The sequence below is a fragment of the Ceratotherium simum genome, chromosome 24 (genome assembly GCF_057802395.1).
Source record: "Ceratotherium simum simum isolate JZ-2026a chromosome 24, ASM5780239v1, whole genome shotgun sequence".
Taxonomy (NCBI): domain Eukaryota; kingdom Metazoa; phylum Chordata; class Mammalia; order Perissodactyla; family Rhinocerotidae; genus Ceratotherium; species Ceratotherium simum.
Window position 1 is genome coordinate 22158511 of NC_141923.1, and position 27942 is coordinate 22186452.

General features: G+C 37.3%; 1 pseudogene; it reads left to right on the top strand.

Annotated features, from left to right (window-relative positions):
- The first annotated feature begins 6455 nt into the window (after positions 1-6455).
- LOC147913904 (NADH dehydrogenase [ubiquinone] 1 alpha subcomplex subunit 3 pseudogene) lies at positions 6456-14607 on the top strand (annotated as a pseudogene).
- The last annotated feature ends 13335 nt before the right edge of the window (positions 14608-27942 follow it).

A 27942-nucleotide genomic window follows, 5' to 3' on the forward strand; every position in this document is an offset into this window, starting at 1 on the left:
AATAACGAGTCCCCTTGTAATTCATTTCAACTATTTCTAATAAACATTCAATTACTGATGGGTTTCTGATTCACATCACTCAGAATTTAGCCCTCATCCCAACTTTCAATAAGATTTGAAAATAATAATTCTGCTACAGTATACTCAAAGGCAGTGATGCCAGGAACTCTTGAATTGCCATGATGTTGAAGCCACTCTCTTTCAATGAATATTCCAAGGAATAAATCTATCAGACTATCTGAGCCACTTTCTTTCTTAGTTTCCTACCTTTAATCTCTACCCAGGGCATGGTTTATAAACAAAACAAAACAAAACAAAAAACTTCTGCCTCCTAGACATCTGGTATAAGTACATAAACCCTTGCCTGAGTTCATACTGAATTTCCAGAATGACCCTGGCTATGGTCTCAACTCTGCCTATCTCTGCCGCACTCATCTGGATCCAAACTTGTCTCAAGTCCATGACAGTCAGCCTAGAATCAGACTCTTCCCCAACTGAGCTCTTAGACTGGAAACTTCTCCTTAGAGAACCTCTACTATGTGCTTCCTGCCCAGGAACCTGTTAGTTTCCATCTAATTTTTCCTTTCTCTAGACGTCATAGACTAGAGGAACAATTATTTAGTCACAAAAGTTGTGCTATGCATAGTAAGTGCTTTATTTTCTTCTCATATAATGAAGTTGCTTATTGACCCACACAGTGAATTAATACATCAAGATTTACAATATAGTTACTCGTATGTGTCTGTGTCTTGGATCATGTATAGTTGCCAGGTTGTTGAGAATAAAGACCATGTTATACTTATATCTGTTTCTCTTGCAAGCTCCTAGCGCATTACTTTGTGCATAGCATATCCTTGACAAATATGCCCTGAATTATAGTTATAGATTGGATGGGTGGATGGATAGATAGGTAAATAAATGTTACCAAACCAGTAGAAATGAGTTAAGAAAGTACGTGTTATCTTAGAAAAGGCATTTGAATCTAGGAGGCTAACCCATATTTGCCACTAACTAGCATTAACTAGCCCAGGAATCTTAGACAAGTTAGTAATCCCCTCTGGACTCCAGATTCATCATCTTTAAAATAAATAAGAGTGCTAAGATTACATGATCTTTTGTCATCTCTTTAGTATTAAAGTCTGTGACAGATAATTAACCATTAAGTTTAGTACTATAATATTTCAAGGCTCTCTCTTCCTTTCTTTTCATCAGTTGCCTTAAATATCTTTAAGTAACTGTCTATTTTTCTTTCACCAGTAATCTTACACAGGCTGAAACAGAAATCCTGCAGAGGAAGATCAAGGAACTGTCCATAACTTTGATCTTTAGTCTCTAGGTATAAAACAATCCAAGGATAAGAAGCAAAGAAAGGCAATATCAGACTAGGCAGCCTTGAGAAAAATGGATGATCTGCGGGGGGGACAATCTGGAGTTAACTATTTTGCTGAGAGTTTCTGAACAAAAAGCTGGGGCTTTGAAGTGAAGGAAATTGCAAGGAGGAGGTAGTAGATGATTCAGCAAATGACAGACACAGAAATATGGTGATAAAATGGACTAGATGTGTCTGTATGCTGGAGAGTCTGTAACTAGAATAAGACATTCTGAAAAGCTATGAGTAGAATACTTAAATTGTTTTCATTTTCATATAAAATGGAGGAACTCATTTCTTGATACTATGACCATGATGGAGGCAGTAGGGAGCGGTGTTTAACAGCATTGTTTTGGGATTCATACTAATTTAATTTTGAATCTTGACTCTAACATCACTTGGATGAGTTTTTAGCAAGTATCCCAGGACTCAGTTTCTTCATGGATAGTAAATGTGGCTACCTCATGGGATTGTGATGAGGATTAAATGAGGTAAAGCTTCTGAAGTCCCTAACTCAGTATCTGACATAAGTAAGTGCTCAATCATTATTTACTATTATTAGATATGAGGAAGAAATTAAGGTATTCCTATTGTTTGAGGTGAATCCTGTCCCTGGGTGAGTATGGCCAAGTCAGGATGAGGTTGGATAGAAATGTACCAAAACTGGCCCAGGAAAGCTAGCCTCAGTGTTGCTGGTAAAGAGCTATAAAGTTGTAGGACTAAGAGGGCAAGATTGCAGATGAAATTCTCTGGGGCTGAGTTTGCATCCAAGCTAGGAATTAAAAGCAGTTTCAGAGCTAGTGAGAATTGACAGCTAGGTTCTAAATTGGGAAATTTACAAAAAGAAAACTCCCTTTTGTGTTTGGTCATTACTCTGCCTGTCAGAGCAGTAAACCACTGTTCAATTCAGTCCAGTTTTCAATACTACAAACTAAGTCATCAATAGTTCTTGTTCGTTTTTATAGGTTAAGCATTGAGAACATTTGATCTTATCTCTCAATTCTGTTTCTCTTTTTTAGCTTTTACAAGATTAAAAGAGAAATGGTGTGTGTGAGGTCGGGGGGAGTAGTGTGGCAGCTTTTAAAAGGTCTTTTCCAGGCAACCAGAAACTGAAACACAAATTTAATTGATAATTTTAATTATCCTCAAAAAACTTAAAAATGTACATTGAAAAATGTTTCATTAGATGGTTTTCTAATTAAGACAGTGATTTACATGTTAACGACCAGGTGGGTACCCAGAAATGTTAAAACCCTTGTGGTACATTTTAAATGTTTTAAAGATATATATCTTTCAATTTCCAACATTTGGCAGCGTAATTTCAATTCCACTTAGAATATGGTGAGGGAAGAGACAAAGTAAATATACAAGCAATAACACATCTAATTAAAGTATCTTTTCTCCACCAAAGGCACATTTTTGACAGAGATATGATATTAGATTTGAAGGTGTTCCTTAATGTGTATATAGGAGGAAAATTATACATTTTCAAGATTTGTGTAGGAGTCCCTAGAGTGATCTGGTTTCTAAAGAACATTTTTATCTCATTTACTTATTTTTTCCTATTGCCTTACACCTCAAAATACACATTTTTTGGCTCCTAATTGTGTAACTCATCAAGTGCCAGATTCAAGAGGGAACAATGAATCATTCAATGTAAGAGATAAAAAAGGGAAACATTTGAATACCATTTGAAACCTTGAAGAGAAACATTCTATCTTATTTTTATGTTCTAAATTCTGGCTTCACTGGAGAAAATGCCAGAAAATCAGCAGAAATGAAAATCTCGTTTTCTTTATTTTCTTAAATCTGTCTTTGTTACTTGGGCTGTATCATATACCACTTGTAAGAAAAATACATCCATATTCAAAATAGATATTCATGTTTAGTTGTTGTGGGAGAATTCTGTTTTCCTATAGCTATTTTTATGATTTTTTTCAAACAGGCTCTTAACAGATATGCTAAATGACAGAATACAAATCTATTTATTTTGCTTTCAGAATTGTTTGTTTCTTGAGTGGAACAAACAAAAGTTCAGCCAAACTGACTTTATTTTGATTAATTAATACATGTAGATGAATTGTGTTTCTCAAATTTCCAATCTTAGGAACAGTTGGATTGAAATATTTACAATGTTAGAAGAAATCATGGGCTTTGGCATTGGGAAAACAAGGAAAGATGAAAAACTAAAACAATAAACCTCAAATTTCACAGAATTATAACATTTTTCATCAATAACTTTGCCACCCAGGATATACTAATTAAAGAACATTATAAGGACAGATAGCAAATGTGAAAAGTTACGCTAAAAAAAGATATAGTAGGAACATCATGGAGAAAGCAAGTTCAGAAAAGAACTAATTAGAACTATGGAAAGTGATAGGAATTTCTTTAATTATAACATTATTATCAGATAAATGAGACAGTCATTTTCTAATTTTTTTCTTAATACATTCTCCACTTCATCTTACCTTATCTGTTTCAGCTAGTATAAAAATAAAATGTTACAAAGGAATAAATAACATATTTTGGAAGGTATAATTTTTTTAACAGACTTTCCTTAAGAATAGATTTTTTTCTTACTTTACATAGAAAAAAATCTTTATTATACTACAATTTTTACCAGGTAAAAAATGTTTTTTAGAAAATACTAACCTCTGTGTATATTCCCATCATTTTCTCTCTCTCCTTCCAAGGGTCATTATTGATTCTTTCTATATATTTTTCTTCTCTCTCTCTCCAGCCACTTTCTGCTTGATTTCAAAATTGATTTTAGGCAGCTATTTCTAATAAATTGAATTAGTGGTGAATTAGTACATTAGACATGACCAAGTATATAAAAAACAAGTTTTTAATGGCTAACAGTTCTATATCAAAAGTGATATAAGTAACGCCCAACTGGAAAATAAATGGCAATGTTGTAGGTTTGACCAAGTACAAAAGGAAAAAGTACAAAGGGAAAAAAGATGAAAGAGAAATAACAGTTATTTAAAACAGAAGATAAATCTTTCAGAATATCACTAAAACTGAGAAATCTTTATTTATATTTATCTAGCTAAATCTTTAACTAGAAGAAGGAGAAATGAGTAAAATACACACTACCAATATTAGGAATGAAAAGGGAATATCAATACAGAGTCTACAGATATTAAAAAGATAAGGGAATATTATAAACATTTCATGCCAAAAAAAGAAAACCTTTTACTTTATATGAAAATAACAAACTCCTTGAAAGACAAAAATTACCAATATTACCTCAAGGGAAGTAGAAAATTTGAGTACTACAATGTCAATTAAATAAATAAAATTGGTTATTTAAAACCATTCCCTCAAAAATATACATCCAGATAGCTTCACTGGTGAATGCTATAACTTAAGGATGAAATTATGTCAATCCCAACCCAACTTCCACAAAAGTAAGGAAAAAATATTTCTGAATTCATGTTATGGGTTGAATATTACACTGATAACCAAGCCAGAGACGTCACATGAAAACTACAGAATGATATCTTTCCTGAACATAAATGTAAAAGTCCTGAACATAAATGTAAAAGTCCTGAACATAAATGTAAAAGTCCTTAACACAATATTAGCAAATCAAATCCAGCAATGTATTAAAAATGCATAATGTGTCATGATCAAGAGAGTTTTATCCCAGAATGCAAGTTTGTTTCAAATTTAAAAAATTGACCAATGTAATCCATTATATCAAAATATACTCACCTATGAATTACTTTCTCCCCTAGCACATACTTCAACTCATTTCATTTTTAATCTTCTATGTAATCGTGCTTATTCTTATCTTATATATGAGAAATGAGAGATCAAGAGGGGTTCGATAATTGACCAAATGCCACATATCATGTGAAGGAGACGGGAATTTTAGCTCAGGTCAGACTGACCCTAAATTATTCTTTCCACTATGGATTCTGTCTCTCACTGACGACCTGCAATAATATGAAAAATCTACATGGACAGATGAGAAGGTCTTGAGCGTCTCTTCAATAAATTGCTTGTGCTCCTTCCAGTAGCACCTTTACCAACTTCTATTATATTCTGAGTAATGAACATTTAAGCCAAAGCAGTTGTGTTCCATGCTGCTGGACCCATAATACCTGCCCCACTTCCCTTGCACACGACCAGATGCCCAGACTCCAGTCTCAGTAATAGTTTTGTAACCTATGTATATGAAACATTAGATATACAAAAGTTCTCCATGTTCCATTTGGTTAAGAAAAGACTGTCATCCTGCCTGAGGTCCAGGGAAAAATGCAGACAGAAAGAGTTTGAGTCCTGCTTCAGAGGATGCTTTCTTTCTTCCACAAATAAAAACAGCATGGCAACTCCAGTGAGTTAGTATAAGTAATCAAAACCCATAAAATGAGAAAATAAAATGTCCTTCTATACATAAATATCTACCCATGCTCTTGCATTGAACCTATCAGATCTTTTGAAGCATTTAAATAAAAATATCATGAAGCAAAAAAAAAAAAAAATGCACAGCAAGAGAGCATTTGGGAAATGGAAGCAAACTCTGTGGGAAATTCAGCTTAGTTTCATTCTTTAGAAATGCTTTTAAAAGCCCCTTTTAAAAATACCAATATTGAAATGCATGAAATTCTTCTTTAATATTTCAAAAAATTGTTAACACCGATCTTTCAGATTTAAGTATCCATATCCTAAATAACATCACTCCATTTTCTAGCACTCATTTCAAGTATTGTTCTCAATCACTTTCCCAGAATCCACATGGACTTTCAAACTCTCTTCTATAAATATAATTATGTAGTTAATATCTAGAAATATAAAAGAACATAACTGTCAAGTCTGCCCCACCTATTTACAAGATCAGATCCATCCATTTAAATAATATAACACAATCACACTTTTATGGGTGTTTATAAATAAGTATATATATTAGATCTCCTTAGGCAATTTCACTATTTCCTTTATTACTACTTTCTATTGCTGGATTTTCCTGTCCCTGGGTTTCTACACAGGCATTCTAGGACCTTTTTCTTCCTCCTTAGTGAATAACTTATGGTTATGCCTGGTAAGGACACCCATGTATATAGATCTAACGGTGATGAAGGTGAGCACATCGGCATAAGATGTAAAGGAAGACTTTGTATAGGTAAGGATGTACCAAGTCTGAGAATTAAAGTCTAAATTGTTGTTGGAAATTTAGCTGGATGCTTAAGATTTGGATAATCTTTGGCACCAGACTATAACTTGGAAAAGGGCTCAGCCTTTTATAGAGGTTAGACTTTTCTTGGGTGTTTTTAGAGGGACTATAATTGCTGGCCATGAGGCAATGACTCACCAAAAGATATGGTCCTTGTGAATGGTACCTGTCAGGATATAGGAACTTCTCAAAATAAATGTAAGAGGGACAGTTTAGTAATACTTAGGCTATGAATTACCAAAGGAACCATAACTATTAGAAACTTTGCACTCATCTCTAAGCAAGACCTCCCCTACCCTCACCTGCTTCCACACATGCCCCTCAACTGATACCGATACACTGCAGGCACCCTTCCTTCAGAAAACCTCTCCAAAAGCCCAATGCATTCAAATATAATTATTTAAAAACCCAGTTCAAGAATTACCTACTATAATAAGCCTTCTCTAACAGTACAGGGGTTGATTCCTGTATCGCAATGTCTTAAACTGAAAATTACAGAAATCCAAACTCAACTAGCTCAACCAATACAGGTAGGAAAAGTGCCAAGAAAATAAAAAAAATAGCCAGGGAGTAAAAGAAAAAGGTATTGATCTGGCTTCCTTGACTTTGGATTTTCTATGGCCAAACAGAGAAAGCGAGGAAATTTCTGAGGAAAAATTGATTGTCCTTTGTGCTTATAATAGATTCACAAGGACATGGAATGGTATGTTTGCACTCATTTACACCAGTCTCTATCATTTCTTTCTTTAGTCATCATAATTTCCGTGACACTAGTCTCATCTCTCAGAGATAATTCCCCCATTCATTTTTCCTAGTTTATGTTAATGTGCAGCTTGAGATAATAAGCAGGTTCTCTGTATAACACATGGCCAAAATCTGTCATAAATGAAGAGAAGATTCTGCATAGGGGTCAAATTGGCTCATCTCAAGAGCACAATGGTTTCCCGTTCAGTTAATGGTGATATTGAGTCTAGAGGTTACTAGCTCCTCAAATGCCATATCACATCAGCGTAGAAAACCTCCATCGGGTCTGAACCATGCTGTCCTATTTCATGCAAGCTATTCCTTTCTATTTTGCAAATATTCCAATAAAGGTGTGAGACTCGGTTAGGAAAATCAAGTATAAGCATATATCATCAATGCAAATATAAAATTAAATCAAGGTTAGGTCTTCAATACATTAAACTCCTGTCGAGTCTAATTACAGCTCCCTCAAACATCCTTTCATTGAAGAACACTTTGTGTTGCTGGAAAGGTAGCAAGGATCTTGCTGCAAACATCTCAATTCCCAAGGACAAAGAGTTGAGATTTTTGTCAGTGCTATATGAAATGGTAACATCAGCTTCCTAAGCAAATCCATTTTGTAATATAAGACTCTCTTGAATATTTAGAACCGTTTAGTCATTCAAAACTATTTGAGCTATGTACTTGAATACAAGTTAAGCATAATAATAGAAACAATTGTCCAAGTGACTACTAGCGTGGTTATACTCTTCTGTCCTTCAAATATATCAAAACCAAGAACTAAAATTTAAGTACTTATTTTTCAAAGACTTCCTGGTGTCGCAGTCTCATCTTTGATCACTGAGAGTCTTAAACTTCTTCTAGTCCATTTGACTAATTCCAATCTTGGCATGAGTAATGTTTAATTTTTTTTTTTACTAATTTACTAGTTTCATATAGGTTCTCTTACTAGTGATGTGTTGACTCTGGAAACTTTTGGCTCTCAAAAACCAATTGTTAAATATTTAGGAATTTTTTAAGCCAGTTTTGAAACCATAGGTAGCTGAAATTGGCTAAGGTGAAAGTACTTACAACATGGAAATTGACAAACACTACAAATCAGAACTCTCTTTTTTTCCAGAGAGCTGGTTTACTAGCACACTAATGACTGCATTAAAAAACTGTAATGCCAGCCACAACCACATTATCTTCTAATTTTTAGGAAACTGCCTCATTCATAGTTTCTCCTGAGAGAAGCTCTGTAGGCTCTTCTTTAAGCCCTGGAGGGCAAATTTGGCTTTATATGATGTTATCTCCTCCTCTCCAAAGCTTCAGATATTTGTACCACCACAGTGGGTACCTAACTCAAGTACAATCAATATTTAAACGGTACAAGAACCTAAGTGGTGGTCTAATATGAAAAAATATCTAGAGTGTGTGATTCTGAATAACTAAATGAACCGAATTCTCTTTTGCTTCGTCATAGACATAAGTATTACATTAGTAGAAGGAAGAGAATTGATTGAAACTGAGCCAAACAAACAAATGGAGAATAAAAGAGTGACATAATGATGGATCACAGCATTATAGAGCCAAAAAAAATGTATTATTTCTAAAGAAAGACCCTATAACCTGGCTCTCAGCTGCCTTGAATTCAGAACCAATTTCTAACACATGATATCACAAGGCCTGCTGTTATTTCTGAGATTCCAATCTCCCTTAATGCCATCTGTATCCTTACTATCAACCCTCGGGACGTTCGCTTGCTTTCATGAGTCTCTCTTCTTTGCAAAGGAAGGCCTAATTTACAAAAAAAAAAAAAAAAACATTCCCAATCTACATGTAACAATATGGGACAAGTGAAGAGGTTGTCAGGGAAGTCTTCTTTGATGCTGACGGGGGAAGAGGGAGAATCTCCCTCTGCCCTTTTCCTTAAGGTTCTTATGGCTGGCCAAATAATTAACAAGACAGGTTAGCAAGAGAAAATAATACCAAGTTTAATAACACGTATACATGGGAGAAACTCAGAAATGAGCAACTCGTCCCTCTGTCTAAGCTGCTTGCTTAAGTATTACAGCTAAAGGCGAGGATCGTATTGGGGGTGGGTAGTGGTCTGGGACTTCAGAGGGCAGGAAGATAATTCTTTTCAGGGTCATCTATAGATAATGTGGTCAGGGAGAGACAGAGTTTTTGATAAAAGGGGCTTGGTGCCTTTCCTATTGTAACCTGTATCCTACATTATCTTTATAGCCATCATGATAGAAGATCTGTTCCAGGAAGGAGCCACCATGTCAAATTCTTTAGGCAGTTAGTGGGGGAGGTCAAATGTCCCTCAGAGAAAACAGTCAAGGTAAAGAGATATATTTCAGGGTGGCCAAATCTTGATCTCCCATAATGCCATCATCCAAAGGTACAGGCTGATGGAAGCTTTGCCATCTTCAGCATATATCTTTGAAAGCTTCCCTGTAAGTTATCTCTACTGAATCAATCATAATGAGAATAAGCAAGAAGGAGTGCACATGGCAGATTACAAACCAGGTCTGTTAATGGTGCATGTCACTTCTTGTCACATACCATGGTCTAGAACTCAGTCATGTGCCACATGGGTTTTGATGAACACCTAATATGTAATCTAGCTTTAGTAACTGTATTTGGTAACTGTAGTAACCAAATGTAGGTTGGTTCAACTAGTTTAATATCAACTTTATGGAATCATTTTATTGTATTCTCTACAATGAAAGACTTTTGACCTTGGGCAATGTTTCCTTGTTCAGACTTTGTCAAATTACAGCAACATGCTTCAAATCCTAATCTAGACACTCCTCAATCTCGCCTTCTTACAGTGAACTGATACTCTTGTATAAATTCAAACCTCATTTTGGGCAACTAGTTCTATTTAACTCAAAACTTGCTTTTAGTCCTATATAATATTTACAGCTCCACTGAATTTGAATTTTAAATGTTGCTAAGTAAGGTATCAATGATTGAATAATTAGGAAGCCCAATCCAATGAACTGTGGACCAGACACTCCTCATCTTCACACACAATTCACTGATATTTCACGTAGAGAACAGAGAAGGTGGCAGCATAGCATATCCATACCATTCTTTATCTACTCAAGAAAGTATGCAACAACCCTTTCGTCTCCATGGTGACCCACTAGATGGCATACAACTCTTGGCTTATCAATCAAGTGCATGGGCTCAAGAGAAGAGTAGAATTGTTCCTCATTACAAAGTACTAGGCAGGGGCATCAGAACTATGCCATATATGAAAAAGAGCATTGTTGGGGCCAGCCCCACGGCATAGCGGTTAGGTGCGGGCGCTCCACTGTTGGCCGCCCAGGTTCGGATCCCGGGCACACACTGACGCACCGCTTGCCAGGCCATGGTGTGGCGGCATCCCATATAAAGTGGAGGAAGACAGGCACAGATGTTAGCCCAGGGCCGGTCTTCCTTAGCAAAAGGAGGAGGATTGGCATGGATGTTAGCTCAGGGCTGATCTTCCTCACAAAAAAAAAAAAAAAAAAGCATTGTCATAAATGAATATCTGGGACAAAATTATTCAGAGACCTTGAGTACAAAGAATGGTGTTGTGCAAAAATTTGTAAAATCACGAGTATTTGAAGTTCATTTGCATGCAAATTATTAAGATATTTGTTACATGTTAGCTAGATATACTGAAATGAAAAAAACAAATCAGTAGTAATCCATTTGGTAAAATATTCTGGCAACATTTTTAAACCTAGATTATGTTGCTGTGAGAAAGAAAGCAGTAGCAACTTTGTATTTCTTTTAAAATACTGCATATCTAAGACCTTGCACAAATTCAGATTGCCCTCCTTCCAGCCCAATTACATACAACAGATTGATCTGAAATATCTCTACAAAACAGGCTGAAGTCTGACTTGAACAATATTATGAGACTCATCAGTAAATTTCATCAATAACCATGTTCATTTGCTAATAATCAAGATTAGTCCTACCTTTTGATGGCTGATCTCAACATCAGAATCAGAATGTTAAAACTGAAAAATTATATCATCTGTCTCCATCTTTTGAAGTTAGGTGAAGAGAATTGTCCAAAGTCAAGGAGTAAATTACCAGTGGAGTCAGGATTATAACTCAGTGCTCTTTCCACCTTATCATTTTGAGCCCTTATCTGAAATACCATATACTTGTATAATTTCAGGCTCTATGCAATTGTCATGGAGTACAGATTGGAATTTACTATAAAGTGTGCGTTACTCTTCCTACACCAAGATAACACCAGCCATCAGGACGATTTGGCAGAAAAGAACCAATGTATGACTAAGAATTCAAAACCACTACAAAAACCATAGGGGCAATTGTTTTAGCTTGCAAACATTTTTAAAAATTGTTATCATATTTTTAAATCTCCAAAAAGACAAAAGGGAATCCTGTCTTAATTTTCATTTTCTTTTCCTTTGGGGGGAAAAAGGGGAAAAAAAGGCCATAGTATGGCTGATTTCCCTGGACTCTAATGTCCCCTTTGAATTCAAAGGATCTAAGTGGCATTATCTGCTGAAAGTTTCCATGAGACTTAAAAGCTGGTATAGCTTCCAAATCTAGCCATTTAAGGCTGCAAAAATTAGCACAAACATCCATATTCGTTAGCTGCCCAGAGTATGAGCACATATGACAAGACTATAAGGTAATCTCACCACAGAAGTCAGAAAATGGAAAGAAAGAGAAAAAAAAAAATGAGTGCAGGGTTCAAAAGGTTCTCTTTAATGTGCATCAAGCAGTTTTGCGTAATGCAAGTAACTACAGGAATTTGCTATTTAGCAGTGACAGGTCATGCACGAATTTCTCCTGATCCCCTGTTGGGCTGGCAGCATGTGCTCAGCACCACTCATCTGCCAACATGCGAAAGATGCTAACAGATTTCCCTATAACGAGCTCACTGGACTGGAGCACTAGTTAAAGGAGAAGGTCAAAGATTCATGTTTGTTTAGCTTCCTCCAACATGCCCATATCTTCCTCAGATGTGCAAGAAGCTAGCTGTATCTTGCTTGCTACTGTTTCATACTAAATTAGCCAACCTGTCAAAAAGATCAAGGGAAAAAGTGATAGCAGCCAAAGAATTACAAAATAGATAGAACAACATACAGAAAACTCTATCTGGCTTCATACATTAGCATAAGTCCCCATTTTTCAGTCTTTGATGAAGCGAGGATGGGCCTTAAGGATATTATGCTCTGAGAAAGTGAACATTATATTAAAAATAAAATATTCCCAAACAGCATAACTCTAGTGTTCAGCCTACAAGCACATCATACCGTTAAGCACATCATTATTCTTTACTAGTAAATAAATGTGAGATGAGCTCACAGACATTTCCAAAGGGATAACATTTTTGTTGAACCAAAAGATAGTTCAGCCAAAACGCAAAAAAGGATAAGACACACACAGTAAGAAAAATCTGAATGAATATAATATGTCAGGTTAAATTCTGTTAAATCCTCATCTAACACACTCTAATTCCAGTGTTCAATTGTTAACGTCCTGCCTCAAATAACTTTTCTCAACAGTCCTGTCCCCCATCGCTGTATGTACAAAAGAAAAATCTTTCTAAAAAAGTCAGTGTAGATTTCCTCTCTCCCGATACTTCTCCATTTTGCTCCCATATTATATATGGCTTCTCCTATAAGAGTCAGAGTCTTGGTAGACAAAGAATAGTATTCAAATGGCTCAAGATACCTAACAATATATTTACAAAGATGTGGGAAAGGTTAATAAAACCAGAAATGGAAGTTAAGGACCCAGGGATTAGTAACAGTGAGACATCAGTAGCACCCAAAGGCATGAAAGAGCAAAGAGGGCAAAGAGTGTTACTGTAGCATTGAGACCTGGGGCAATGGAGAAGAGGTTGTCCTACAAAGAACTGTAGTTATGGAGAAAACAACTATCATCAGAAAACACAGTCCAGATCAGTAGGGAGAAGAAAAAAAAGCTCTGACCTCTCTCTCTTCCCACTTTCCAGTCTCCTACTGGTGACGCCATTTGGCCAAGCTCAACAAACCAAAAGACAGGATGATGCAGAACTCAGGGTCAACCTCCAAGTAAGGAAGGCAGAGCAAACAAGAGAAAGAAGTAGATGGATTTATGGAGGAGAGTAACCTTGGCATACATTCCTTGTAAGATCCTTGAGGTCAAAGACTGTGTTTTCTTGTGTTTGGATGCTCAACATTTACCAGCATCTGGTGCCCAGTATTTGCTTAACACTATTAAACAAATAACCAACTGAGCTAGACAGGATAAAGATTTTGGTTTCAGTGCAAATTTTGTTCTTCCACTGCAGCATTGTGACCCACACTAACTTGTTCAACCTCTGGGTACATCTGTTAGAAAAGAGGACCACTTAAGAGATCTTGAGCCTCAGGCTCGTGTCATCTTACAACTTAGCCCTGAGCTGATTTACTTTCTCTTCAAGGCAGCTTCCTTAATTTTAGTGTTAAAGTACCAACAGCTTTTACATGCAACATCAGGCTACCTTCATGTAAATCTCAGCATTCTGTAGTGATACCTGGGATAGAGAGGATAGAATAACAGTGACTCATCATCACTCACTGAAAACTATTCTCTAAACAAGATCTGATGTTGCTTATATAACATAGAATCAGTCATCGCTTCTCTCGCCCTAAAATAGAGATCTCTACTGTATGGTTAACTCCATAACAGTGTGATAGGGAAGATGCCACAAAACTCATTTCCACCTCTTTCCTCCTTCCTCAATGGTGTCATGACTCTTCTAATTGAGTCAATTGTCTTCTGGAGGCTGAGCTACAGATTGGTTCAATTTTTCAAATTGTGAGTCATTAAAAGGCAGTGAAATCAGTTAAGTTGACCATGACCAGCATTCCTTAATGTGATAGGATGGGATAAGATAGGATAGGATAGAAACGAAAAGAATAGGTGACCAAGATGGCCGGGAATTAAGTGTGGGTGCTGCGGGCGTGCGGGCGCGGGTAGTTCCGGGATCCCTGGCAGCCAAGGGACTCGCTGCCTTCTTCAAGAATGCCTGGGCCAAGGAGCTGGTGCTGGTCACGTCCTTCACCGTCATGGGCCTCAGTATAATTGTGCCCACCCTCAGCCCCTACACCAATTACTCCATCATGATCAACAAGGCCACACCCTACAACTACCCAGTGCCCCTCCGAGATGATGGGAACATGCACCATGTGCCCAGGCACCCCCGGGACCCCCAGGGCCCAAGCTTGGAGTGGCTGAAGAAACTGTGAGCACCTCCGTTGACAGGCAGGAGGCCCCCTCCCTGGTGGCCCCCAATAAAAATGTGAAAACTGAAAAAAAAAAAAAAAATGAAAAGAATAGAGCAAAATAGACAAAACAGAGTGTATTGCAGATAGCAAGGTAGCTGTGGTCATTATGAACTTTATGTGTGTGTTTGTGTGTGTACTTGTGTATTGTGTTTTGGTATAAAATATATTTTTTTTCTTTTTTTTTTTTAGACTTTATTTATTTATTTTTTTCCCCTCAAAGCCCCAGTAGATAGTTGTATGCCATAGCTGCACATCCTTCTAGTTGCTATATGTGGGACACAGCCTCAGCATGGCTGGAGAAGCGGTGCGCGCCCGGGATCCGATCCCGGGCCGCCAGCAGTGGAGCGTGCGCACTTAACCGCTAAGCCACGGGGCCGGCCCAAAATATGTTTCTTATTACATGTTATGGTAAAAAGATATTTGAAAGCCACTGTACTTACATGGATGTCCCTTTTAAAAGCATCCATATCACTAAGGGGTCATTTCTGACCTGTCCTTCTGAAATGAAAGTCTCAATGATATATTCTGTTTGCATCTTTTTTTTTCCTCTCATTACATATGCACATTCAGGTTATATGCAATTAATTTGGTTAATAACATTGAAAAGGGGATCTTCCTTACAATTAACATAAACCTTCCTACTGCAGATGAAGTCTTTTCTTTCTTTTTTTTTTTGTTTGTGAGGAAGATCAGCCCTGAGCTAACATCCATGCTGATTCTCCTCTTTTTGCTGAGGAAGACTGGCCCTGAGCTAACATCTGTGCCCATCTTCCTCCACTTTATGTGGGACGCCACCACAGCATGGCCTGACAAGTGGTGAAGCCTTTTCTTATTGTACAACAACAGTGTACAAGGATTTTCCATATAATTCCCCTTAATGTATGTTGAAGGTAGTTTTTAAGTCTTCAGCTATGTTGTCTCGGTCTCTTTAAACGTTAGTCAAGTTTTGTTCCCTACCCCAGTTCTGTGTTCTGTTTTCTTCTCTCTCAAGTACTTTGCAGGAAAACAAGATGGAAAGGAATAGAGATGACCTCTCATGGACTAGGGAAGAGGACTTTGTCATAAAGAGGAGGCTGAACTTCCTGCCCAAAGTCCATCTTTCCTTGTCTAGAAGTATTGTGATCTCAAGATCATTGATTGTAGTTGCTGATATTGAAGAGCTTGATATGTAGAAATATATGTGCTAAATAAACACAAAAGCATTAGAAGTTACATTTGTGTTTCTACATAAATGGGCAAGTTACTCAGTTTCCTAAACTATGAAACTGAGTATCATAATACCTCACATTGAATTAATTAATATAAATTGCTCAGTTCTATATGTAGCTCACAGTAGGAACTAACAAATAAATGGTATCGGTCATTGACAGAGTCCACAGCACATTTGGATTTGAGCTAATTTCAGGGCTTACATCTGAGGTCTGACTGATTTTAAGTCATTATCTGCAGATTAAGTCATATGCATAGATTTGATAATCATCTTGTAAAAATCATCTCTCTAATCATAACTGTCTCTTCTCCTTAAAGCCAAGGTTTTCACACATGAGTGGGGAGCTATGAGAATGAGCCTCTCTCATTTCTAGCTGTAGGGAGTGTAATTGACCTATAGCCCCAAATGCTACTCTCTGACATCCATTAAGATTTTCTCAGAGTCCACACCCACCACAGGCTGCTCCCAGCCAAGGACTGAGCATGGCAGGAATACTAAGGTGTGCCTGTTCTTGGAAGATGAGGGCTTCTCCTGATGGGTAATTTTGGCTTGAGGACTCTCCAACAGCCTTGATAAATCCTCTTAGAACTCTACCACAGTCCGAGATAGTCCCACTCAACCTTCCTTTCTTCCCTCTCTCCTTCACCCGAGGCAGATGTGCACTGTGGTCTGATACCTCCCCCAGTCTCCTCTAGCTCCTTTCCCATTGTTGCCTACAGACCTTGCCCCTAATAAATCTCTTGCATTTTAGCATGTGCTTCTGAAGGGTCCAGATTAACTAACATAATAACTCATAATTTGTGTGCAAAATTTCATGTACAGGTACATTTACCCCCTTTTCATAGTAAGAATGCCTCTTCAACTTCTGCTGAAATTATGGATAATACCACCTCCACTGCCCCAAAGCCAAAAAATTCTTAAGAAAAACCAGTATAGAATGTACTATATGCCTAAGTGCTCTTTTGACATCATTTTGATATTCCAGGATCTTATCCTTACTGGTGACACAAAATTACAGGAAATTGTATTATTTATATTACTGATATCTGTTCCTGCTTTGGCCTCCTGTCACTAAAACATCCTAAGTCCTTTTATGTCCTACTAATCTACAGCCATTTGATTCTCATTTTGTATCTCTGAATTTCACTGTTCTTCTCCAAGTTAACTGCTTTATATCACATGTAACCCACTATTTTGGTATTTATATTCTTAACATTCTGAATATATCAAAGGTGGCATTTAGAAAACATTTCCTCTCATTAAGAAAAACTAAAACATATTTATGAAAACTCTTTTACTCTTTAGAGACCCTTGAAAGTGATTCTTTGGGTTACATTGGAAAAATCGTTGAAATTTGAAGGCAATTAAAATTAATGTTTTACAAATTAAAGCATACACAAAGGCATCCAAAACTTGAAGTTGTAAAAACTTTAAGTGCACATTTTGCATTTTTAATGCTACTGGAGTCCCAAAGGGTTGGAACTCACAAAATAGGAACTTGCATTCAATTATACTAAATCTTCTATTTCATACCTAATGCTAACAATTGCCAATGAGAAGACAGGGTTGGCTTTAAAACTATGCCTCTTTCTTCACTTCTTACTCTTGCAATGATGCTTAATGATTTATATTTTAATGCATCAACTTAAGCATAAAGTGTTTGATCTTCCCTTTTGAATCAAACAGGTAGCTTATTCACCTCTTCCCATCCACTCTACTTAAGCCAGTTTGGGCTCTTGTGATTGCTTGTAAACCAAATCAATATCTGGCTCCTTAAGATTCTATGATCAAAGTCCTAAGACTCCATGTTAGTCTCTTTTATCTATAAACAGACCCTGGTCATCTTGTCTCTCTAATTCCTGAGAGACCTTTACTACAACTTGGCATTATACTTTCCATCAGGACTTGTTTGGGGCTCCTATCTCCCAGATTTAATCACACTGCTGCCAATTTGGTTAACTAGACACAGTCGTTCCTTTATTTAAAATCAGTTCTGCCTCATTTGCAAAGGAGAACGCATTTTACTGGCATAGTTTACAACTATGCTTTAGCCTGCAGATGAAAGCCTCGACTCCAGGCAAGTGCTAAAAAGCTATTTCAATCCTTTAGGTCAAATGAATATTTGCTTATAATTTTCTGGAGGTGGTCTGTCTCCAAAATTAGTCTCCACCAATATACTTCTAAAATATACTATTTGTAGAGAAGAGAGATAATAGAAATAATCTTTTAGTTTAAGAAAGTGGCCTAAGCAACAAGAACTAAACTCTCATCTTGATAGCTACGTTAAGCCTACTTATTTCTCCCATCTGGCCCCCACATTGGGATATGGAGGGAAATAAAGCAGTTTTATAGATCCTTGGTTATTAGTTTATCCTTTTGAAATTAAATACAGCAGAGTAGTGAGTCATTACCACTGAATGCCCAAAGGATGAGAAAAATAGTAGAGAAAGAAGTGGTATGCTTATTTTAGCAAACAGTGAACTCGAATGTGATAGCAAAAGCAAATCCAGCTCTGATCTTTTCTCAAGGAAGAGGACTCCCAGAAGTAACAACCATCAAATGGCAATGCTCCAGAAAGGCTGTGACTTAGGTTTATTTTCATATTAGCAAGTAACACCAATGTTTAGGAAAGTTTAATCTACTTCCTTTGTTATGGGGTATACCTAAAAGATTAAATGGAATAGCAAACATAAGATACCTCACATCATTTCATACACCATAGTTACTCATATAATGTTAGATTCTCCTTCCTTATTTTTCCCCTTCTTCCTGTCTACCATTTTTGAAATAACTTGAAAGTCATAAACTCCATCAGGGCAGGGGCCTTGTCTGATTTAGTTCACTGATGTGCCTCCAATGCATTGGTTCATACAGGTATTAGTTGAGGAAAGGATTTGGACCAATCATCTTTATCGGATGTCTACTCATTGGCTTTGTGCAAAACCTGGATGAGACGATGGCTGTGATGAATTAGACAGTTTTCCTCTCTATAGAGAGTTTACAACATAATTGGCAGAAATGGAGATATACAAGTATAGCTATTATATAAGGCAATATAACTACTGTAATAGGGGAGAAATGTAGTATCAAAAAAACCCGAATTTTTGCTGTTGAAGTAAGAAGATATTGAATCCAGAAATCCCTCTGAAATATGAAAATATTTCACTTGAACTTAAAGACCAGGCTGTGAAACATTAGTGCTTTGTTATTCTTGTTGCATATCTGTGTATGAGGGACAAATGAGAAAGAGAAAACCATTTTGATTATAGTGTTTTCTTATCTGAGAGTAGAAATATTTTTTAAGCATCAGTTCAAGGAATATCAAGGCCAAAAAACTTAACTGAGGGAAGTCACAGAAGACAGCAAGACACCAACAAAAATGGATGCAGAGAAACTGAGTGGCCTGATGTGAAATTCTGGCCTACACGGATAAGAGCGGGGATCTTCATGCTTCAAACTAAACATGTTTATTATCAGATGAAAAGCGTTATTGACTTGGCTTGGATCAATAAGTGAAATAACACATAGCTGACTAAATGATGGTAAAAATGATCAGAATTTATATTTCACACCAAATTTCAGCTTTCACAAACAAATTTGAGGAGAGAGAAGATTTTGACTTGTATCAGTTGCCGATAACCAGCAAATATTTGTCTCTCAGTAAATGGTTGTTGAGTAAGTGAACACAAGTTGATGAAACATGATAAAAGAGACAATTCATGGGCCCAGCCTTGTGGCCTAGTGGTTAAGTTTGGCACACTCCACTTTGGCAACCCAGGTTTGGTTCCTGGGCGTGGACCTATACCACTTGTTAGCAGCCATGCTGTGATGGTGACCCTCATGCAAAATAGAGGAAGGTTGGCACAGATGTTAGCTCAACGTGAATCTTAGTCAGCAAAAAAAAAATAAAAGAGATGGTTCATGTGAGGATACAGCTTTCCCAACTAAGCTGGAGGATGATAACATGGAGACATAGGATAAGCATGGATTTTAAAACGAAACAGGTCTGGGTTTGAAGCTTGAATCCAATTTTTATTACATGTGGAACCTTTGAAAATTTCTGTCAATCTTCTGAGATTCTGTTTCCTCAACTGTAAAATATGGATGGTAGAGTAAATAACTCCTGGAATTGTTACAAGCATTAAGTGAAATAATATATACAAAGCCTTTGTAAGTGTCTTACATATATTAATTAACTAAATGTCAGATATTTTTGCCTGCTACAATTTTTTATTTATTTTAGCTGCCTTAAAACCTCCAATTAGAAAATAAACAAATAAAAAGTATACAAAACTTTGAATAAACAAGTTAGAAAGTGGAAGCACTTGGAAAATGACCTGGAAATAACCAAAAACAAGGTAAATGGAAACTTTCATATGCTAATAAAGAATAAGGGGCAGGATTTGAATGTAGCACACTTCCCTGCAATTTGATGCAATTCACTTTACATTATGTAGATGCCAACTGAAGTGCCTTAATTAAATCATCCCAAACAGAGGGGCTGTGGGTTGACTTTCCTGTCATCCAGCTGGTCTTCAGGGGCCCTTCTAACTAAATCAACTAAGTCAAAAGCTACTTCTGCCTTTTTTTCTTGGGACTCGCAAAGATAGAGTCAACACCGCAGTCAGCAATAGATTGATTGTGGCCTTTGGGAAGTCACATGGCTCAGTGTTCAGAATCCCCAGCTGCCTCTCAAGGTCAAGCATGCCTGCCTGAATGAGACATTTATTCCTGAGAACATGCTGCCAGCCCTGAAATTTTCCTGAGGACCTAAGGAGAGCATTTCCCTTGAGGATATTTTCACCGGGGGAACTTTATGGTTGCCTGTGTAGTCTGTCAGGAAAAATCATCTGAAAATGTGCTTAATTTGCCTCATTATTGAAAGGAAAATGTGCTCCAATGCTGCAGGAAAATTACTGCAGGATAAATGTGCTTTTAGGCACCTTCCAGTGTATAATATTGAAAAACTGTAATATATTTTTCTGAAGGAATTGGCAAGATGATATGGAGTGGAAATTTTAATGACGAATTGCACATTTTAAAAAGCAAAGTTTTCTCTTCTCTGAGAAATATCCCTTGACAAATACCACACTTCAATAGTAACACTTTCCATTGAGCATCTATAAACATTACTACTTACTTATGTTTATTTCTATCATTTTAGTAATATTCACTTGTGGCCTTTAATTGTATTTTATTTCACTTTTCTTTCTTCTCTATAATAAAATTTTAAATCCATTGAATACAGATGGATTGATTCCTCGGGGTTCATACAACAAACATTTATGAAGCACTTACTGTGTACAGGAAGTATCTATGATACTCTAGAAGACAGTCTGAGGTAGTAATAGAAAGTGTATACTTTAAAAGCCAGTGACCTTGAATTTAAACTTAGCTTCTATAGTTACAGCCTTATGACCTGTGCCCATTTTACTTCAGCCCTCTGAGCCTCAGTTTCCTCATATGCATAACAGAACTAACGGTGCTTTATGGACAGAGTTGCTTTGAGAGTTCAATGAAATAACATTCAGAGCCCAGACATTTCCTAATATATAATACGTACTCAATAAATGTGAGCCCCTCCCCAACCCCTAGCTGTCAGGTGCCAGAGAGCTCCATGATAAATGTGTCATACTCCCAGGGGCAGGGATAACTATGATATTTATAACTCAAATCTATGCTAACATATTAATCACTCTAAAGGCATCCGTGCATTACAGTCCCCTCGGTTATACCAAGCAGCACTAAATGAGACCTGATATTTCCTGAGCTATATTAGATCTCCTTTGCAATATTTCCTAAAGAAGGGTAAAAAATCTTGGCACTAGCAAATCTAAATACATTTGTAGATTTGTCTTCAGCTTGTCTTATGCATTCTCTTAGGTATAAAGCACTATTTAGTTTATAAATGAGCACAGTTAATTCACATACCCCTGGGTGGTTTTGATTTGCTTGCATTTTAAAAGGAACACTCTATCAAATGATGGAGTTTATCCTTTTAATAATCAGGAAGAGTTCTATTAAATTCCACCAAGGCCATTCTTTCAACTTAGAGGTTGCAATCTCTATTCAGAGGAAAGATTTTAATTATCTCCTTAACCCCTCTAAATTCCACTATGATTTATAACTGATTGTAATTTGCCTCCTTCTGGGCTATTTTTGGCCTGGCATCCACAGCTCTGCATGCTCTCTCTCCTCTCTCCTCTCTCCACATTGGAAATTTTTTAACACCTTACTCTTAACTTGTTTCTCAGTCCGTCTGATAAAAAAAAGCATCCATTTGCCTCCTGACACTTCAGGAGCACTACACTACTTTGCACAACATTTTGCACTTTTCTTTAATTGCATACATAGTAAATAGTCAATAAATATTGTTGACTGACAAGTTTTGTTGCATTAGTGTCAAGATTAGAATTTAAGATGTGATATGTATTCCCTTATCATACATCTGTGTGAACAGTTCTTATAATGCTCCAGATCCAGCTTGAACATGAATTAAATGGGGAGAAGAGAGGATATAAGAGAGAAAGTATGCAGGCTACCATTGTGGTTACATATCTAGAAAAGTCTACAGAGAAGCCACAGATATCCAATATCTCTGTCCCATTCAGGTCCATCTGGCTCTATTTTCACTCCTCAATTTACTCTTTCCTAAGTTGGCAAAGCCTTACTCAACTTCTTTGCTAATTTTCTCAAATCTAACTATTGTCCTTGTCTCTGGCCCTTAATTCCCTGGGAAAATTAGCTTAGCCCTTTTGGTCTTTTCCTGAGATGACTGAAACCACATTATCTTTTCTTTCTAGTTTTCAAAGCAATAATGAATTTGTACATACCCAGGAGGATGTTATTCTTCTATAGTGCAATAATAATGACTAAAATAGTCAAGAAAACAATGCAGACATGGACTGTCAATGAGTAACAGAGCAGAGAAATTGGGAATCAGATTCTGGAATCAGACTCCCTGAGAATGAATCCTGAGTTTACTACTTTCTAGCTGTGTAACCCTGAGTGAGCTACTTAAAAGTTTCTGAGCTTCTTTCTCATCTGTAATAAATGGATAATAATAGTGTCTATTTCATGAGGTTGTTTGATGATTAAAATAAATAACCATGTTGTATTGCAATTTGAAGCATAGCCAAGGCCAGTAAATATTAGCAAACTACTGTTACAGAAAGGTACCTTGATTTAATTTTGACTGTATTATAACAGAAACCAGATCATGCAAAAAATAGAGCCTACAATGAAAATCCCATGAGAAATGGATCCGTGAAAAACCAAAGGTCATAAATACTTTTCTAACTTGTTTCATTAAAGAAAAACATTTCCTCTTTATTTTAAGAAGAGCACTTGGATCCCTCAGGATTAAAGAAAAAGGAAGAAGCAAGAGCAAAGTAGCACAATTCTAAATGACCCATCACTGCAGAGGTATCCTCTGATGCAACCAGCAAGCTGCAATCAAAAGGCTAGATGAGAAGTATTGTTGGAAGGCATGAGAAGAAATGAGAGCTTGCTAAGAGTAACTCCCACTACGGGCACCTGAAAATTCATCTCTCAGCAAAAGAAGCAAAAAAAAAAAAAAATTGTGCCAAGTCCTTTTAATTGATGAATAATTTATGGATGATCAGCAGGAACATCCATCCAGGCAGCTGATTAAATGCAAAGTATTTTGATCAGCAGTAAGTTACCCCCACAAGCCTCGTGGAGAAAGGACAGCAATCGATGTTAGTCCATATATTGATGGGTGTTGCCCAGTCTCTTCCCAGCAGCCTGTTTCTCCACCTCACCCCCCTTTATCACTAGCAGGAAAAGTTACCTCTTCTGTGAGTTTCTTTCTCCTGTCAAAATGATAGAGGTTAAATGTGGATAAGAAAGGCAATTAAAATAGATCTGTCACAAGTCTGCTATCCCAGTGTGCCATCCTGATTTCCTTCTCTAGTGTGAACTGCTACCGAAGGATGGTAATTGAAATTTGTCAGTGTTGACAGCTGATGACTAATATGGAGATTTTCATTACATTTCCCTCCTGGAATGGAAAAGAGATGAGTGCATATTAAACTCCAGATGAAGACAGCTGCGGGACAGGGAAATGCGGACACTGCTCCAGCCGGCAGTGCAATGCCTGGGAGAGCCCTAAGACCCTCTGAAATCAGTTTGTATGGAAACAGAGATGGCTAGTTTCCTTCATCCTCCATCAGTATAACCTCATCGTTGTCAACATTGCCATTATCCTCGCAGCCCAGTTATGTTAATATCAGCTGGAGGTTCTACACAGTAACATTTGGTAGAGTCACATTGAAAAGGATATATGAGTTCTACTGCTTCTTCAAGTTTGAAAATGTTGTGATTTTATAATATAGAAACCCAGGATTAATTTCTATTATTCCTCGGCATTTCTATTTTGTATGTGGTTTTCTTGTTTATCAGAATCGCTAAAAGAAATCTGATTAAATTATCCAAGTATAATTCTGCCAAAAGATACCAAGAAATCACCTTTAGTTAAAATTTTGCTGAGTTTTGGCCTTGGTCCAGAATGAATGCTCTTTTAAATGGATTTCTGGCATGTGGGACAGAAAGTGAAAGGGCTCTAAAGTTGTGGTGCAATGTCTCAGTTAACTATTGTTGCATAACAAATGCTGTATAACAAACTACCCCAAACTCAGTGGATGAAAACAACAACTTGTTTATTATATCTCATAAATCTGTGGGTCAAGAATTTGGGCAGGGCTCAGCTGGGTGATTCTTTAGTTCCACTTGGCACCGATGGAGTTCTCTCAATAATATCCAGCCAGCAGATGGCCTGGTCTGGAGAGTCTAAGATGGCTTCACTTACACTTCAGTTTGTATTAACTACATTTTCTTATTTTTTATATTCTTGATACTCTGGCATCTGGGGACTTGCTGACCTAGGAGAGACTGCTCCTCCCAGGACTAGCCAATTCCTAGAGACAGCAAACTACTCTCTGGCAAGAATACCTTTTAAATGCAAACCAACCAATCCACCACCTTTATTGGGCTTTCATAGAGCACTTACACTTGGGCCAATATTTCCCTGTCCTAATCACCCCATGACCAGGTACCAGACAACTAGGACAAGCCCCCACACATAGAAGCCCACTGTAATTATACAAATTAGCCAATTTCCCTGCTTTCCCTGCCTAGCCTGTTCTTTCCTGCAGAAACCAAAATAAAGGCCCTCACCCATGATTTCCCCTCACTCCTTCTGCCTCTTTATCAGCACTGGTGCTTCCCCATGTGGCCCTGCATGAAGTGGAGTGCCTCCTCCTCTCAGGAACTATGAGTAACAAACTATCTTTTCAATGGCAGTCATCTTCTGCTCTATTGGCTTCATTATACCTGAGTAATAAGAAATTCTGCACTGAAATTAAAAAAACTTGGCAGTGATGGCTGGAAGACTAGGCTCTGCTGGAACTATCATGTGGAGCATCTACACATGATCTCAGAGTAGTCAGACTTCTTACATGGCAGCTCAATGCTACCAGAGTGTTCAAAGAGCCCTGGGCAGAAGCTGCAAGTCTTCCTATGACCTTGCCTTGGAAGTCTCAGAACGTCATTTCCTCTGAATTGGTCACGTAAGTCACTAGATGAGCCCAGATTCAATGGAGATTAATTAGACTCCATCTCTCAATGGGCAGAGTAGTAAAGAATTTGCAACCATCTTTAATCTACTGCAAACAAACTCACTTCAGTCAAGCCTTTATAGATCCCTAATTAAAGACCGATGCTGGTGATAATTCTAAAAGAATTCTAAGGGAAGTTGTTTCCTAATTTTGTGATCTCCTGGGGATGAGACAGTCTTCTCTAGGAGTGTTAGCTAGAATTTCTGCATGGTTTCAAGCCCAGTTGTATCAGATTAGTATAGTCACTGGTGCAGAAAGCAATAAATAAAAATAATGTAGGTGGAGGAGCCCCACTTCAGGAGATAAGCTCTGTCACATGCCCATGGTAAGAATGACACAAATGAACATATCTTCTGATTTCGTGGAGGGAGACATGACATTATGATGATTATAATGAGCTAGGAAAAAGAAATAGAGGTGTGCAAATGCCCCTAATGAGGCATTAGTGTTGGGAATGTATCCCATTTGTTTTCTAAACCACATGGTTTCTAAACACGTATTTGCATTTGGATATAATGAGTGTAATTTGCTCTTACTGACCAAAATTACTTTAAATGTGAAAATGATGAAGCTTAAAAGTGAATAACTCAGCTGATCAATCACCAGCATGCTAATGGCCCCCAATTTAACCAGGAGTGCTCTCCCCCCTGGGACCAGCCAGCTAAGAGCTAAGTGTCTTGCCAAGAGTGCATTTAGTGTTCTTGGGTTCACTCAATCTCTGATGGAAATGTTGTCACCATCAAATAAGAGGTGAGAAAAATGCAAAAGAAGACATGTTTTACTTTCTTTAGTCTCATCTGTGACAAAGGACATTTAGATGCGCAATGAAGCATTTTTTCAAAATACTATACCTATTTATTTTCTATCAACATGTGGTAAAACATGAATACATCCTGAACCTAATTACATAAAGAATATTGCTCAAGCTACTTCCTTACATTTCACTGAAAAAGAGCAGTCATACTGCTGGACTACATTCAAGGAGTCATTGCTTTCCTATCACCAGACAATTGTGCTATTTTACATAATCAGTATTCAGGAGATGGTATTTTGCTAATAGGCAAAATCCTACAATGACAATTTAAATGGTTTGAAACATGCACGAGATAATTTGGAGTCATAGCTCTGCCAATTGCTAAACAAGTGCAGCAGGAATGCAGGCTCTCTAAGCATCAAGAGTGCTGTTGGGGGAACAACCTGTCCTGTTCCATCAAGGAAACTTTGCTCACATCAAGTTAGAAGCTCAAGCCAGCTAATATCATTTCAGACTCTTACTCGGCGAGATTAAGTGTTTTCACTGGATAACTCCATTGTTCACCATGGGTGGGAACATAGAACAGGCAGATGGTTTTTTGTTGTTAAGAGTGCAAACTTGGGCTGGAATAAAAAAAGATCTCGGTTTGAGTCCCGGCTCTGCTGCTAATTAGCTCTGTGAGCCTGGGTAAGTTGGTCTCTCTTAAATTGATTCTTCATCTGTTTAAAAAATAAAAACAGGACTTACCTCTTAGAGCTGTAAGGATTAATTGAAATATTACACGTAAAACAGCCCCAAATCTGACAAATAGTAAGTATTCCACAAAGTTGACATCTGCTGTTTAAAATGGGGAATTAACATAATTTGGAAATGATGAACCCCACATGAATGGGCTTTAGCGGGGTCAATGTATCTCTGGAAAATGTGAAAAAATTCTGAATTTTTCTGGGAAGAGGTTTCATGGCTTTCATCAAAGTCTCAAGTGGGCTCATAACAACAACAAAAAAAGTAATAATCACCACCTTATGAATTTTCTAGTATAGAAGAGGCATATTCATGGACCTTCAACAAGTATTCTTGACCTTTTACTAAGTACCAGGCACCCCGCTATGTTCCGAGGATATAACAATGAACCTAAATGCCTTCCCTTAGAGAGGTGAGGGTGGAGGGAGGGAGAACAGACATCAGTGACTAATCCATAAATAAATGTGAAGTGTGATTAGTATTATGAAAATGAAGAGCAGGGTATATAACATACAATAGGTAAAGCATATAGCAGAGGAAATCAACCTAGGTCAATTTTTAGATGGTTGCTTTCAACCCCAACACAGGTAGATTTGGCACCCTGAGTGGGAGTGAACAGAGGTTCAGTCTTCTCACACTTGGCCAGGATGGATTAGAGCTGGTGGCTATAGCTCTAGGTCACATGGCTGGGTGCTGTGAGTGCATCTACTGTTTCTCTTCAGGTGTCCTATTTGGTGCCCACACCCTCACCAAAGCAACCCAGCGCTCCTACTGATTTGGCTGAAGTCTTGATGTGCTGCACAGCTGGCTCTCTCCTCCTCTTTTAGAACTGATTTATTGCAAAACCTCAACGTACAGGGAACATAACACACGTTTATTTTTTCCAACAACTGCCTCCTAACATATTATTTCAAGTCCCCTTTCCTACTTGGAAGCTAATGTTTTGCTTCTGTATAATATTTTTTGTAGTTATCATTTGAAAATCTCTATAAGTATATATATATACAAATTTACA